At 40.2% G+C, this 13,359-nt stretch overlaps 1 protein-coding gene across 1 annotated transcript in view; it reads right to left on the reverse strand.

The window, feature by feature from the left end:
* The window catches only part of LOC131219083 (cytochrome c biogenesis CcmF C-terminal-like mitochondrial protein), a 4,330-nt gene extending 3,379 nt beyond the window's left edge, over nucleotides 1–951 (reverse strand). The window contains exon 1 of the mRNA XM_058214069.1: nucleotides 1–951. This exon is cut by the window's left edge and continues 3,379 nt beyond it. The gene's annotated coding sequence lies outside the window, so the exon portion shown is untranslated.
* Between the last annotated feature and the right edge of the window lie 12,408 nt (nucleotides 952–13,359).

The following is a 13,359-nucleotide window of genomic DNA, read 5'->3' on the forward strand; positions in this document are numbered from 1 at the left end:
GAACAAACCGTAACGACATAATCAAAAGGTTGCCTTTGTCAACGCAACGCTACTGACGGACCGGGGCGAGCGGAATTCAGTAGAGGCTCGAAGAGGGGCTTACTGACGCGAAGGGCCGAAGGCGGCTTTGCTATCCATCCTACTATACCACCGAAGGGCGGCAGGCAAAGCTGCAAGGAGATAGTGCGGCTTTCGTCTGTTCTCATGGCAGAGTGAGGGGCGCTATCCATCCGCCAATAGAGCCGGCTTTTAGTGAAGATCCGCTCATGCAGCATGAGGGGCGGCAAAAGGCGGCTTTGCTCATGAGTTAGCGGTCAAGCGGAAAAGGACCTGCTGGCTTCTTTTCTTTCCGGAGCAGAGCTGCCTTGCTCGCAGCTCACAGCTCACAGCTCCTCGTCTCGGTAGGGGTAGGGGTAGGGGTGGGGGTGGGGTGAAGGAAAAATCAGAAGCAAGTCTTGAGGGAGTAAAGAGCCACCGTTAGGTGGTTCTGAGCCAAGTGCGATCGATTGTCCTTCCTTTATAGATTGAACTACCGTAACTCCACTCAACCAACAAAGTCAATTCAATACTCAAAGTTGAGTTACCGTACATTATCAATATCTATCAAAACTGACGGGGGAAGAGTTTCTACTGAAGCCGAAAGGTATCCTAAAGGAATGGTAGCACCACAATCCACCCAGACGCGGCCATCGTAAATGGTTCGTGCGACGGCGGCGGAGGCAGGTTCGGGATAATCTATTCAATCTTCTTCTTTTCTATCTCTTTTCTCTCTTTTTCTGAATTTTCCTCTTCCCCGCTTCTCCCATATTAATTATCCCTCTCGCCTAAATGAAATGGGATGAACTTCTCCCTCTTGAAACATTTCCAGAAACTCGAGTCTTCCTTTCTTCCGGCAGCATTTCTCCTTTGAGCGGCATTTCCTCTTCTTCTTTCGTCTTCGCTGGAGAGGGTTAGGATCGATGGGTTGGTTGCCTATATTATAGGAGCTTTTACTTCCTTCATTTCTCTCTTTTCAGATAAGGAGTTCAAAGCTATAACTTAGAAGCCTAAGAAGCCTGGAAGGGAAGGGCTCGCAAATCGAGTAAGGCAGCTAGTCCAAAGGTAGCTCCTTAAGCCGTTCCTCCCCTGTCTCTTAAAGGCCCTAGCAAGAAATGACTATAGCTAAAAAGCCAGCAAGAGCAAGTAATGGTTGGCTCCAGTTAGGGCCTGGGCAAAGCCTGGGGGCTGAAAATCCAGCAAGCAAGCTGACAGACTCTAACGGGCCCTTAATAAAGAAGGGGCCTTTTTTTTACTTAATAAGCTTTTTCAGCTTCAAAACGATTATTATGTTAAAGGCCAATGCATGTTTTACTAATAGGCTTTTCAGCCAGGAAGCACTTGGACAGAGTAAAGTCAACCTATTAGTAAAACACGCGTAGTAGTTTTGAAGCTGGGTCCTAGTCTTTATCTATAGTAGTGACGGCTCCCTCATCACCGTTTTCCACCTGCTATCTTCCCTCCTCTTTTCCCATCTCTGACAGCCCTTCCTACTATTCCGTCAGGCCCCTACCTGGCCCTCCGTCAGTTCCATCTCTCCTACCAGCCCCCTCACAACCCCATCTCTCTTGCCATCCTCCTGCCCTCACGTCTTTTCCATCTATCTCAGATTTGCACCTTTTTGCAGATCTGCGACTCTCTGCAGACCTGCGAGAATCTGCACTCTGCTCTTTTATCTGATCTGCCTCTCTTACCTTCTTTCTCTTCTTCTGATCAGACCTGCTACCTTTGTCTGACCCCTGTCGTGCCAATTTTTCTCTATGGCTGCGACCTCCTCCTTTATAGGATAGGGACTTCGAATTTGATTCTTTTGAAAGGCCATGCCTCTTGTTCGCAGCCGGGTTTTGATGGATCTCTCCCAGCTCCTCCTCCCTATTTTGAGGAGCAAGTTGTCTCAGATGATGGCAAGTCTGTGATCTCTCGGGTCCCTAATCCGGCATATGCTGCTTGGGTTTCCAACGATCAGCTTTGATTTTAGTTAGTTGGATTAATGCCACTCTTACAACAGAGATTCTGGCTCAAGTGATTGATCTTTCTTCAGCCAAGGGATGCTCTGCACAACATCTACGCTCAAGAATCGCAAGTCTAATGCAGCTTCGACTCGAGCTTCAGCAAGGGGAGGAGCATCTATATAATCGTCATTTGAATAAGATTATTTGAACCGCTTCAAAGCTATCTGCGATCAGCTAGCTGCGATTCAGCATGCCATCCCGGACACTGAGAAAGTTCTCTATGTTCTTGGAGGCCTCGGGGAGGAGTACAACACATGTTTGTCACGTTGGTAACCACTCGCCCTCCTTTTCCTTATTTTTCTGAACTTCGACCTCTCCTTCTTCTGAGGCGACGGTTCGTGTCTCCGGTAACGCATGGCTCGAATCCTCCATCAGCGGAGGTGCTTGTAACGGAATCCCGTCCATCTCGGGGACGTGGACGTTATAATCGAGGACGTGGCCGCGGTAATAATCATTTCATTCTCGCTCAAATCCGCAGACCACAGACCACTCAATCAGCGGCACCAGGAAGCATTCTCGCCTCCTGACAACCGTGATAATCGATCCTCTGTCACTTGCCAAGTATGTGGCAAACGTGGACACTCGGCTCTTCAGTGCTCTCACAGGTTTCATCCCTCCTATCAACATGAAGCACTAACTCATCAAGTGGCCAACATGTCTATTGCATCTCCCTCGGATTCTGCGTGGTATCCAGATACCGGAGCCACAAATCATGTGACTGGAGATCCAGTCATTCTTTCAGATTTGATTCCCTATAAAGGGAGCTGCATGGTCTTTACTGGAGATGGAACTGCCTTACCTATCAAAAATATTGGGACAGCCAATATCTCTACAAAACGCTAGCGCCCCTATCCCTATTAGTGACGGCTCCCCTATTAGTCAAAGTTAGTAAAAGGGAGTCAGAGAGACAGAAACAGAGGCGGGGGCATAGCTATCAGAGGCAACGGGGGCAGAAGCAAGGATGGCAGTACCAATTCAAAATCTAGTTGAATATCCTCCCACCATTGCAAATGGGGATGCATAGCCGCAACTATCTCGTCCAATTCCAGTGCCTGTTAGAGATCCGGTTTACCGAGTAGTTGATTTGATTTGATTGATCCAGTCCCCCCGACAGTTCGATAGCCGCTTCCGCTTCAGGCCCCGTAACCTGTTTTCATAATGATCCCGCATAGGCATCTGTCTTTCTTAGAGCAAAAGCGGGATAGTTAGTTATAGACGTCCAGTCCCCGATCCCGTTGACTGAGGACCAAGGCAAGCAGGGGCCCATAGCGGGGGAATAGATTGAAGAGGCAGCAGGCAATGGGAATCAAACAAATCCCATCGCTCCAACCAACACATTTATAAGCTAAACCTCATGTTTTGCCGGATGACAGGACGGGAAAGGGTAGCAGATCCATTCTTCGGAGGGAGTCTCTAGATCCATTTCCAGATCCATACACAGATTATCCAGTCGCAGATATACTTCCATCAAGTGCCGGGAGCATACCTCCGGGGCCTGGGGATCACCATTAGCATTAGCGCGGGCGCCGGTCGCAGGAGCAAAGCAAGAAAATCAAAGGTATAGACGGCGGGAAAAGCATCCGAGGAAGAAGTGGCAGGACCGGGACCCGTCCTGGTTATTTATGTTGAAGTGATAGATAAAGATCGAAATGCGGTTCTGCAACGGTGGTAACACCAGCAGTTGACCCGGTTTCTATGAACTCATCTGATCCAGTGTCATATCCAGTTGACCGGGTCGAACTATCAGCAGCGGAGAAGGCAACAAGAGCACCACCAAAAAGGGCGGAGATATCACCAGCGGCAGAGGTAGCAGCATCTAAGCCAGTATCTGGGCCAGTTGGCTTCGTCGACTCAGCAATTTCAGTGGTTGATCTTGAACCAATTGGTTCATCAGTTGCCCCATTACCCGGTAAACTATCCTGGATCAGTAGCATTGGATCGGGAATGTGGCCATTTCACTATAGCCCATTGATCCACAGCAGATAGAGACTCTTCGACTAAGACATTGCCTTTATATTATAAGACTGTTCACATTTCACCGGCCAGGTTCGAGACTCTCTTCCCTTCGTCAACATAGAGAGAATGGGAAAGACAAAGGAATTGGGAAAAAGAATTGGAATTGAATTATCAGTAAGGGAAGGGCCGGGAAATTTCATTCATAGAGCCCCCAAGCGTTTTTGCCGTGGATCGCCAGCTCCACGCCAACATGCTACTGACGTTTAGGTAACGCGGGGGACGGGCATGAGTTGGTCATCCGAGCAACTAACCTGGTAGGTTGGCCGGGTTGGTTCTCCCCGTCTATGAAGTCGCATTTGACTCACAACCAGCATATGAATCAAAGTAGCAGCAATTTCGGTTTCAGTGCGGAAGATCCAGCAGCAGTTTCACCAATTTCTTTGATTGACCACCCCCCGAAGGGACTTATCCCTCAATTAAAGTAGCAAAGTCAGTGGTTTCCCCCGATCCGGAACCAATAGTTGATTCGGGACCAGCATTCTCGCCTGTTGGAGAAGTCTGTAATCCAGTTTGAGATCCTCCAGGGGTGGGAGGGCCCTTATCGATGTTGATTGAGAAAGAAACCTCGGAGTGGAAACCCATATCCAGAAGTGAGAACTCCTTGAAGCCGTTTATCCATCTCTATCAGTTCACTCCTCTTCTTCCAGAGGGGCCCCATAGAGGAATTTATTCACGTTCACATAAGGAAGCTTAAACGACAATGAATTCTTCACTGAAAATGTGGTCTGAAGAAGGAAGTGATTTGATTTCAAGAAGGCGCCCCAACACATCATTTGATGGTGGGGTTGGTCTCACTTCAGAAGGAGTGAGGGTGGGTGTCATTCATTCATCAAAGGGCGAGAGAGGTAGGCCGATCTCTATGATGTGATTTGGAGACAGGTGACTAGTGGTGCGGGGTTGGCCTTTCTTCCTCAGCCAAAAACCAATAGCTTCTTTAGAGAAAGAGGGACGGTTGATTGCTGGTCGGATGGAAAGAAAGTGGAACTAGCGCTTCAACTCCCATGCACGAGGGATGATTAATCAATCAATCCAACGAAGAACCATTCTTCATTAAAGAGGGTTAGGATCGACGGGTTGGCCGCCTATATGAAAGGGGCTTTCTCTTCCTCACTCGATTCTTCTGCTCCGATCTGGTTTAAGGCCCCCCTTCTTTATAAAGAGGCCCATCAGAGTCGTTAGTGGTATATAAAGCCCTAACGAGTCTGTTAGTTTGTAAATAAGGGGATTGAGATTGACGAATGGATGAAATGATTAGCACGGAGAGATGGATGTGCTCTGGTTACTCGTTCAATGATATGACGTAGTGGTAGTTGATACTACTACTCATTCGATCTATATACGGGGCCCCCTTGTAAGTCAGACTTGTACTGAAAGCTTTCGAATTAACTCAACTATACTATTCAACAACTGAACTTTAGAGACTTCTTCTGCAATTCAATGAATAGTTTCATTGATAAGACTCTTGGAAAAGGCCAAGCTATATCTCCTAGAGGGGGGGGGGGGTGAATAGGACTATGCTAAAAAAAACTTTAACAATGTAATTTAGATGAATGAAGTAAAGATAGCACTTTAAACTAATCACAATACAAAAATGTAAAACAACCTCAAAATTCTAGTCTTGAGAGGTTGATACAAATGTTGTTCTAAGGACAACCTTGCATCATAAAAACCAAGGGTTTATGGCAGGACAACCTTACTAGAACGGTTTAAGTATCAATATCTCAAACTGAAGAGGAATAAAAAGTAAATAGTAAGAATGGAAGACTAAACTATTACAACATTCCCCATAATGCTTGAAATGTAAATATTACAACATTCACATCCCACAACTTTGAATGATAAAAGATATAGAACATAAATCACACATCCAAACACAAAGAATTATAGTGGTTCGCTTGTGTGTTCACCAACTGTTAAACAATAGCCACACAGCTTGATACTCCACTCCTAATATCCTCACATAGGGGATATTAGCGTTCACTATGAAATAGGTTTTTATCAGGTTCACCTAAAACCCTCACAATTGTGTCTTTCTAATGGGCTTACACAATTCAAAAAACCCAACTCTGAGTTTTCTGGCTCTCCTCAAATAACCAACACAATGAAATTTTTTTGGCTTAATCTCAAAACAAACAAAAACATAGAAGATTTACACAAATGTAAAATACCTGGATTTCTCCTTTTGTAGCAGCCCGGAAGAACGAAATCGGAGTAGAAGTTCGAATAGAGAAGTTCAATGTCCAATACTCACATATAAAATGGTTCTAGGTTCTAATTGATTTTAAATTAAACCAAGTTGGGCTAGCTCTATTTGATTTTGATTCCAAGAAGTGGAATATCACAATTCCTCTGTCAAATTAGATTGGAATGCAAAAACAAAATCAAATATAAAAAGCTAACAAAAGAGAATATCAAATGAGTACATTTTAGCTTAAAATGAATACTAACTTATCTCTTAGAGTGATGCCTTGATTTTACTTGAATTGGATATAAAACTCTGAAAATCGTGCTCTATTTGTAGTTGCAGAAATCGCACCTATGACTGGTCCTGTGGATACTACAACTGGTCGAAGAATCAACGAATTTTTGAATTTTTGAGCGCGATCGGATAAAACCGTTCCACGACTAGTCGTAAGCACTTCACGACTGGTCGTGAGTCCTCCACGATTGGTCGTGACTTTCCCACGACTGGTCGTGAGGAACCAGAATTCATTGCTGGAATTTGAGTCATAGTTGTTGGACTGGTCTTGAATGAGTCGGCACTGTTCACATGACTGGTCGAGCAGACTCCAGGATTGGTCATAGCTCAACTAAAAAATTCTGAAAATTTGCAACCACTTAGGACTGGTCTTGGAATTTCTTGGACTGGTCGAGCCAGTTTTAGGACTAGTCGAACAGGGTCCAGGACTAGTCTTAGAATAGACCAAATACTTATAAAGAGATTCAACTTGAATTATGTATACCAAATGACCTACCCTAAGGTCAATCTAACGTCATTCATACCTTAAACATGAAGTATGAACATTGAACATTCTTTTCTTCAGATGTTGGACGATCTTTGAAGTTCATGAAGCTTGAGATCTCGACTTTTGATGAAGCTTGGACTTGAGATCTTTGGAAGCTTGAACTTGTAGTTCTTGAGTTGTACTTCACCTTAAGTCTTGAACAAGATCTCGTAGCTTTAAAAAATCTGAAGCTTTAGAGAAGAGAATAATGTACTTGATCTTGCATTTCTTGAAGTAGATCATTGTACTTGTCTTGGAGCATTGTCCTTGTACTTGAGATGCATTGCCTTGAACATATCAACGTGCTACATAAGACACAGATTGAAGTTTTGACACTGCAAAATTTGACAATCAAAGGAGCATGAAACCATAGCACTTACAATCTCCCCCTTTATCAAATTTGTGACAAAACATGTTAAAGGATAAGAGAAGCATCTCAATAAAGAATCATGCACCAGTTATAAAAGGAAACCAGTTACAGCCTGTTTAAAGAATCATGCACTAGTTATCATCAACTAGCACACATCATCATGAAGTAGGCAAAACACCTCCTTACTTACTCCCCCTGAGTAGCACACATATATCCACAAAAAATAATGCTACTACTCCACAATCCATATCCATTCCACATCCATAAGCAATCAGTCCAAAACTTGAAAATATTCTCCCCCTTTTTGTCAGAAAATGACAAAGGAAGCAAATAAGAAATCAAATGGGAAGACTAACAAGAGAGTAATAAAGGAGTTAATTAGGCAAGATATGAAAGATATATAAGTAAATTCAAAGTTCACATATCATTAACCTAAACCAAAGTCAACCAAAGTCAATCAATTTCAGTCGCACAAACTGAAAGAAAGGAAATTAGAATAATAGTTATTACAGACCATAGGATAAAACACTTAATCAGATCCTGAAGAAGGAGCAGGTATGGTAGGATCAAGTTGATGAAGGCCCTTGTTTAAGCGCTTAAGATACTTGCACATATATTTAAATAGTAAATCATGGGCAACTTCATGTTCTCTACCTTCTCCTCAAGTGCATGTAGATGAGCATCAAAATTGGATGGCTCATTGTCAGGATCATTTATAGAGTCTGATTTAATTTCATCAAAAATGTCATCCATATTAATATCATCAGGAGGAAGATTGCCACCTTCTTACACATTCCCTGCTTTAGCTCCACCACCACCCACATCCACTTGGCCAGGAGCCAGTCTTAATTTCATCTTATTTATATTTGAATTGCTAAAAATAAGATGATGAATAGGAGCCTCTCTAACAAGCATAACAACTAGCATGTGAGTAGCTAACACAGTCATAAGATATGCAAATGGAATATCACTGTGTCTAGGATGGAGATGGAATTGAATGATGAAATGACATATTAAAGAAGGTAGATAGACATTTGCACCAGAGGTGATGGAATGCAAAACCCAAACCATAAAGGAAGTCAGTTCTATTTTATGACCAGAACGTGGATATAAATTTGAAATAAATATTCCATGAAGAACCCTGTATCTAGATAACAAGTACTTGGAAGCAAGTGCATTCCCTTTATGAGTCCATTGCGCATCTATATTACATAATGCTTTAGTTAGTACACATTTTTCTGATTCAGAGGGTTTCTTAACCAAAGTATGAATAGGAATACCCTCGTCATTAACAAGTATGTACATTAGAGCCGAAATCTGATAACAGTCTATTTCAAATGGACCTTCTCTAGTAGCTATTGAAAACATAAAATTCTCAGCCGAAAATTCAAAAATACAAGCAAACATAGCCTGTACGATAGACTAGTATGCAAGCCCACCCCAATGTAGAATGTTAGCCCAACCTACAGCTTGGAGAAGAGGAAGGAGACCAAAAGGAGCAATATGTTCAAGATCAACAGGTCTTTCAACAATAACATTGCGCATTCTTAAATCCCGCATATATGAGGGATCATCTTCGAGTGACCGAAGATGGCGCCTTATTAAAGGAGTCGATATAGATGAGGAAGCACCACAAGGAGTTTTCTTTTTCCCTCTAGCATCCATTTGCCAGAAGAAAATCAAAAAAGCAAGAAGTTACAAAAGATGTGGAATGGGTTTTCTCAAAAATAGATTTTGGATAAGAAAACTCTAAAAACTTCAAGGAAACATGAAATCAAGCACTCCAAGGAAGAAAATGAAGATATTAGAGCTTGAATGTACAAGAGGAACTGAAATAATGGATTAACCTTGATGAATCAAATAGTTGGGTGCGACTAGTCATGCTACGGCTCGTTGGAGAAGAAAGAGGAAATGAGGAAGATGATGATTTTTCCCAAATTAAAAAGGTCCAGTGCACTACACGACTGGTCATGGACCGTCCTCAACTAGTCATGCCATGACTAGTCGAGTACGTCCTCGACTGGTCGTGTAAACACAAAAACATGCATTTTCTTATAAATTCAAAATTTAAATACATAAATTAACAAATATATAAAACATAATACAGACGAGCATGAATAATTAATTTAAATTGAACATTCGAAGATCAAATTTTAATTTATTAAACCTGCTTTTCTAGAGCGGTTTAGTGAAAATGTCAGCAAGTTGAGTCTCGATTGGAATGTAATCCAAAGAGATTATCTTTTCTTCAACTAATTCATGAATGTAGTGATATCTAATGTCAATGTGCTTAGTTCGTGAATGCTGAATTGGATTTTTAGATATATTTATTGCACTAGAGTTATCACAATATAAAACCATAGAATCCTGTGAAATTCTGTAATCGCTTAACATTCTATTCATCCATACAAGCTGAGTACATGCATTTCCAGCTGCGATGTATTTAGCCTTAGCAGTTAAAAGTGATAAAGAACTTTGCTTCTTGTTAAACCAAGAAACTAAACAATTTTCAATATAGAAACAACCTCCACTAGTTGATTTCTTATCATCGATATTACCAGCCCAGTCAGCATCTGTGAACCCAGCCAATTGACCACTAGTATCATATGGATACCAGAGACCCAAATTAGCTGAACTTGCGACATATTGTATAATCCGCTTAACAGCAGTTAAATGAGACTCTTTAGGGTCAGATTGATATCTAGCACAAATACCAACACTAAAAGCAATATCAGGTCTACTTGCAGTTAAATAAAGTAAACTGTTAATCATACTTCGATATAATTTAGGATCCACACTTTTACCTGTAGAGTCCTTTTAGAGTCTTAATGTTGTACTCATAGGAGTATTGAAAATTTTTCCATTCTCAAATCCAAACTTTTTAATTAAGTTCAAAGCATATTTGGTTTGAGAAATAAAAATACCATCAGGTTGTTGTTTTACTTGCAACCCTAGGAAATAATTCAATTCGCCAACCATGCTCATTTTGAACTTAGATTTCATTAAATCTACAAACTCAACAGTCATGTTAGTACAGGTAGATCCATAAATAATATCATCAAAATAGGTTTGCACTATTAAGATATGATCGTTATGTTTCTTAACGAAAGGAGTCTTATCAACACTTCCCATTTGAAAATTATTACTTAGTAAAAACTTAGTCAATTTTTTGTACCATGCCCTGGGATCTTGTTTCAAACCGTAGAGAGCCTTTTTTAGGCGATAGACATGATCAGCATTCTTAGGGTCTTTAAAACCCGTTGGTTGTTCAATATAAACTTCTTCATGCAAATCACCATTTAAGAAAGCACACTTTACATCCATTTGATATATTTTGATCTTTCTAAAGCAAGCAATGGATATAAATAGTCTGATAGATTCAAGACGTGCTACAAGGGCAAAGGTTTCATCATAATCGATGCCTTCAATTTAAGTATACCCTTGTACAACCAGTCTAGCCTTGTTTCAAATTATATTAACAAGTTCATCAGACTTTTTTTTGAAAATCCACTTAGTTCTTATAATATGTTTATCTTTAAGTCTAGGAATAAGATACCAAACATCATTTCTCATAAATTGGTTAAGCTCTTCTTGCATTGTAACAATCTAGTGTTCGTCAGTAAGAGCTTGTTTTACTTAGTCGGTTCTATCTGGAATGTAAAGCACACGTAATTACATATATCTTCTAATTGTCTATGAGTGCGCACACCAGTGAGAGGGTTTTCAATATCTAAGTGGTAAAATGATCTTTGACAGTCTTCAGTTCAGAGTTACTTTGATTTGATGAAGTATCTAGTTTGTCAATTAAAAGAACTTCATCATTATCTGAATTTAAGGCAGGTGTATTTAAGTGATCATCAATGACCACATTTGTGGACTCTTGAATTACACCGGTCCTTTTATTCAATACTCAATATGCTCGACTATTCAAAGCATATCCTAAAAAGATCCCTTCATCACTTTTAGTGTCAAACTCATCGAGATTTTCACAGTCACGTAAAATATAACACTTGCTGCCAAAGACTCGAAAGTATTTGACAGTAGGGTTCTTATCAAACCACATTTCATAAGTAGTTTTATTATATGACTTACTTGTATAAACCTAGTTGATTATATAGCATGTAGTATTCACGGCTTCAGCCAAAAAATTTTTAGGGAGCTTCATGCTATTCAACATTACATTAGTTATTTCTTGAAGCACACTATTTTTCCTTTCAACAACACCATTTTTTTGTGGTGTTTTGGGCACCGGGAATTCATGTGATATTCCCTGATCACTACAGAATTTCTCAAAACTGCTATTCTCGAATTCTGATCCATGATCACTTCGGATCTTACTAACTTGAGAACCTTTTTCGGCTTGGATCCGTTTGAGAAATCTTTTTACTTTATCAAGGGTTTCTAATTTATCCCTTAAGAAGGCCACCCACATGAATTTAGGAAAATCATCCATAATTACCACTATGTATTTTTTGCCACCTTGACTCTCCATTTTGGTTGGTCCTATAAGAACTATGTGGAGAAGATCGAGAGGTTTGGATGTGGCATTGGAGTCCACCTTTTTTTGAGCACTCCTAGTTTGTTTGCCAATTTGGTATTCACTACATATTTTATCTAATTTTTACAATCTAGGTAGCCCTCCTATCAGTTCTTGTTTGCTTAATCTATACAAATTGTGGTAGTGTACATGTCCAAGACATTTATGCCATAATTCGGTTTCATCGATATGGACCATGTAACACGAAGATAGCATCACTTACTATGTAGTAGTTTTCAGAAGTTCTACGACCAGTTAATATTATAGAACCGTGTTTATTCAAGATTTCACAACCAAGGTTAGAAAATTTTATACTGTGATTTTTATCGCATATTTGATATATGCTTAATAAGTTATGTTTTAACCCTTCAACATATAAAACATTCTCAAATAAAGGGATCTTAGAAAGTTGAACCGTACCTTGGCTAATAATCCTGCAGTTGCTACCATCTCTAAATGTGACTGAACCATCAGTCATGTCTTTAAGAGTGGTGTACAGATCTTTGTCACCAGTCATGTGTCTGGAGCATCCACTGTCTAGGTACCACTTTGAATGGCTTGATGCTTTGAAAGCCGTGTGGGCAACCAAATAAGTAACCTTAGTAACCCATTTCATAACTTATTTGGGTTAAGGAGTATAGTTGGTCTTCATGTATTTGTAGTTGTTATAAGAATGGCCTACTGAGTTAGATTTTAAGAGCTCCTTAAGTAGATTAACTATTTTCTCAGCTAAAGGGTTTTGATTCTGATTCTTATAGTTGATATGATTACTTTTAGGTTTAAAAGATTGAAAAGTTTTAGCATTTTTAGAAAATTTTTGCTTTGAACTATTCTCTTTTGAGTTTGAAGACTCTCCTTTCACAAACTTAGGAGGAGTATTCTTCTGTTCAGGAGGAATATTTCTATCATAGCCCAAACTAGATCGGTCGCCACATTTTTTTGATCCAAACAATAGCTTTTCTAACTTTGGATTACCTTAGGCATACCTCCATGTATCCTTTAAACTCAAAAGCAAAGAGACTTCAAGTTTAAGTTTTTCATTTTCAGATTTAAGATTTTCAATCAGGGAGGTCTTGAAATCTAAATCGCATTTCAAATTTTCAAAACAATCTAAAATGTAGGATTTTTCTAAAAGAAGAGAATCAAAATTTTCTTTAAGCTTTGAAAACTTTTTTTTCTGAAGTTTAAGTTTAACAACAATTTTACAACTTTCCTTGTAAAGGGCATTATAAGCATCTTGAAGATCTTCATTTTCATGATCACTATTAAGATTTTCTTCACTAGTTGAATCATCATGATCTAAAAAAGTGAACTTAAATAGAGTCATAAGGGCTTTGACTTCATTGCCCGACTCGATTTTAGAATCTTCTGATTCAAAAGAGG

The sequence above is a fragment of the Magnolia sinica genome, chromosome 11 (assembly GCF_029962835.1).
Source record: "Magnolia sinica isolate HGM2019 chromosome 11, MsV1, whole genome shotgun sequence".
Taxonomy (NCBI): Eukaryota; Viridiplantae; Streptophyta; class Magnoliopsida; order Magnoliales; family Magnoliaceae; genus Magnolia; species Magnolia sinica.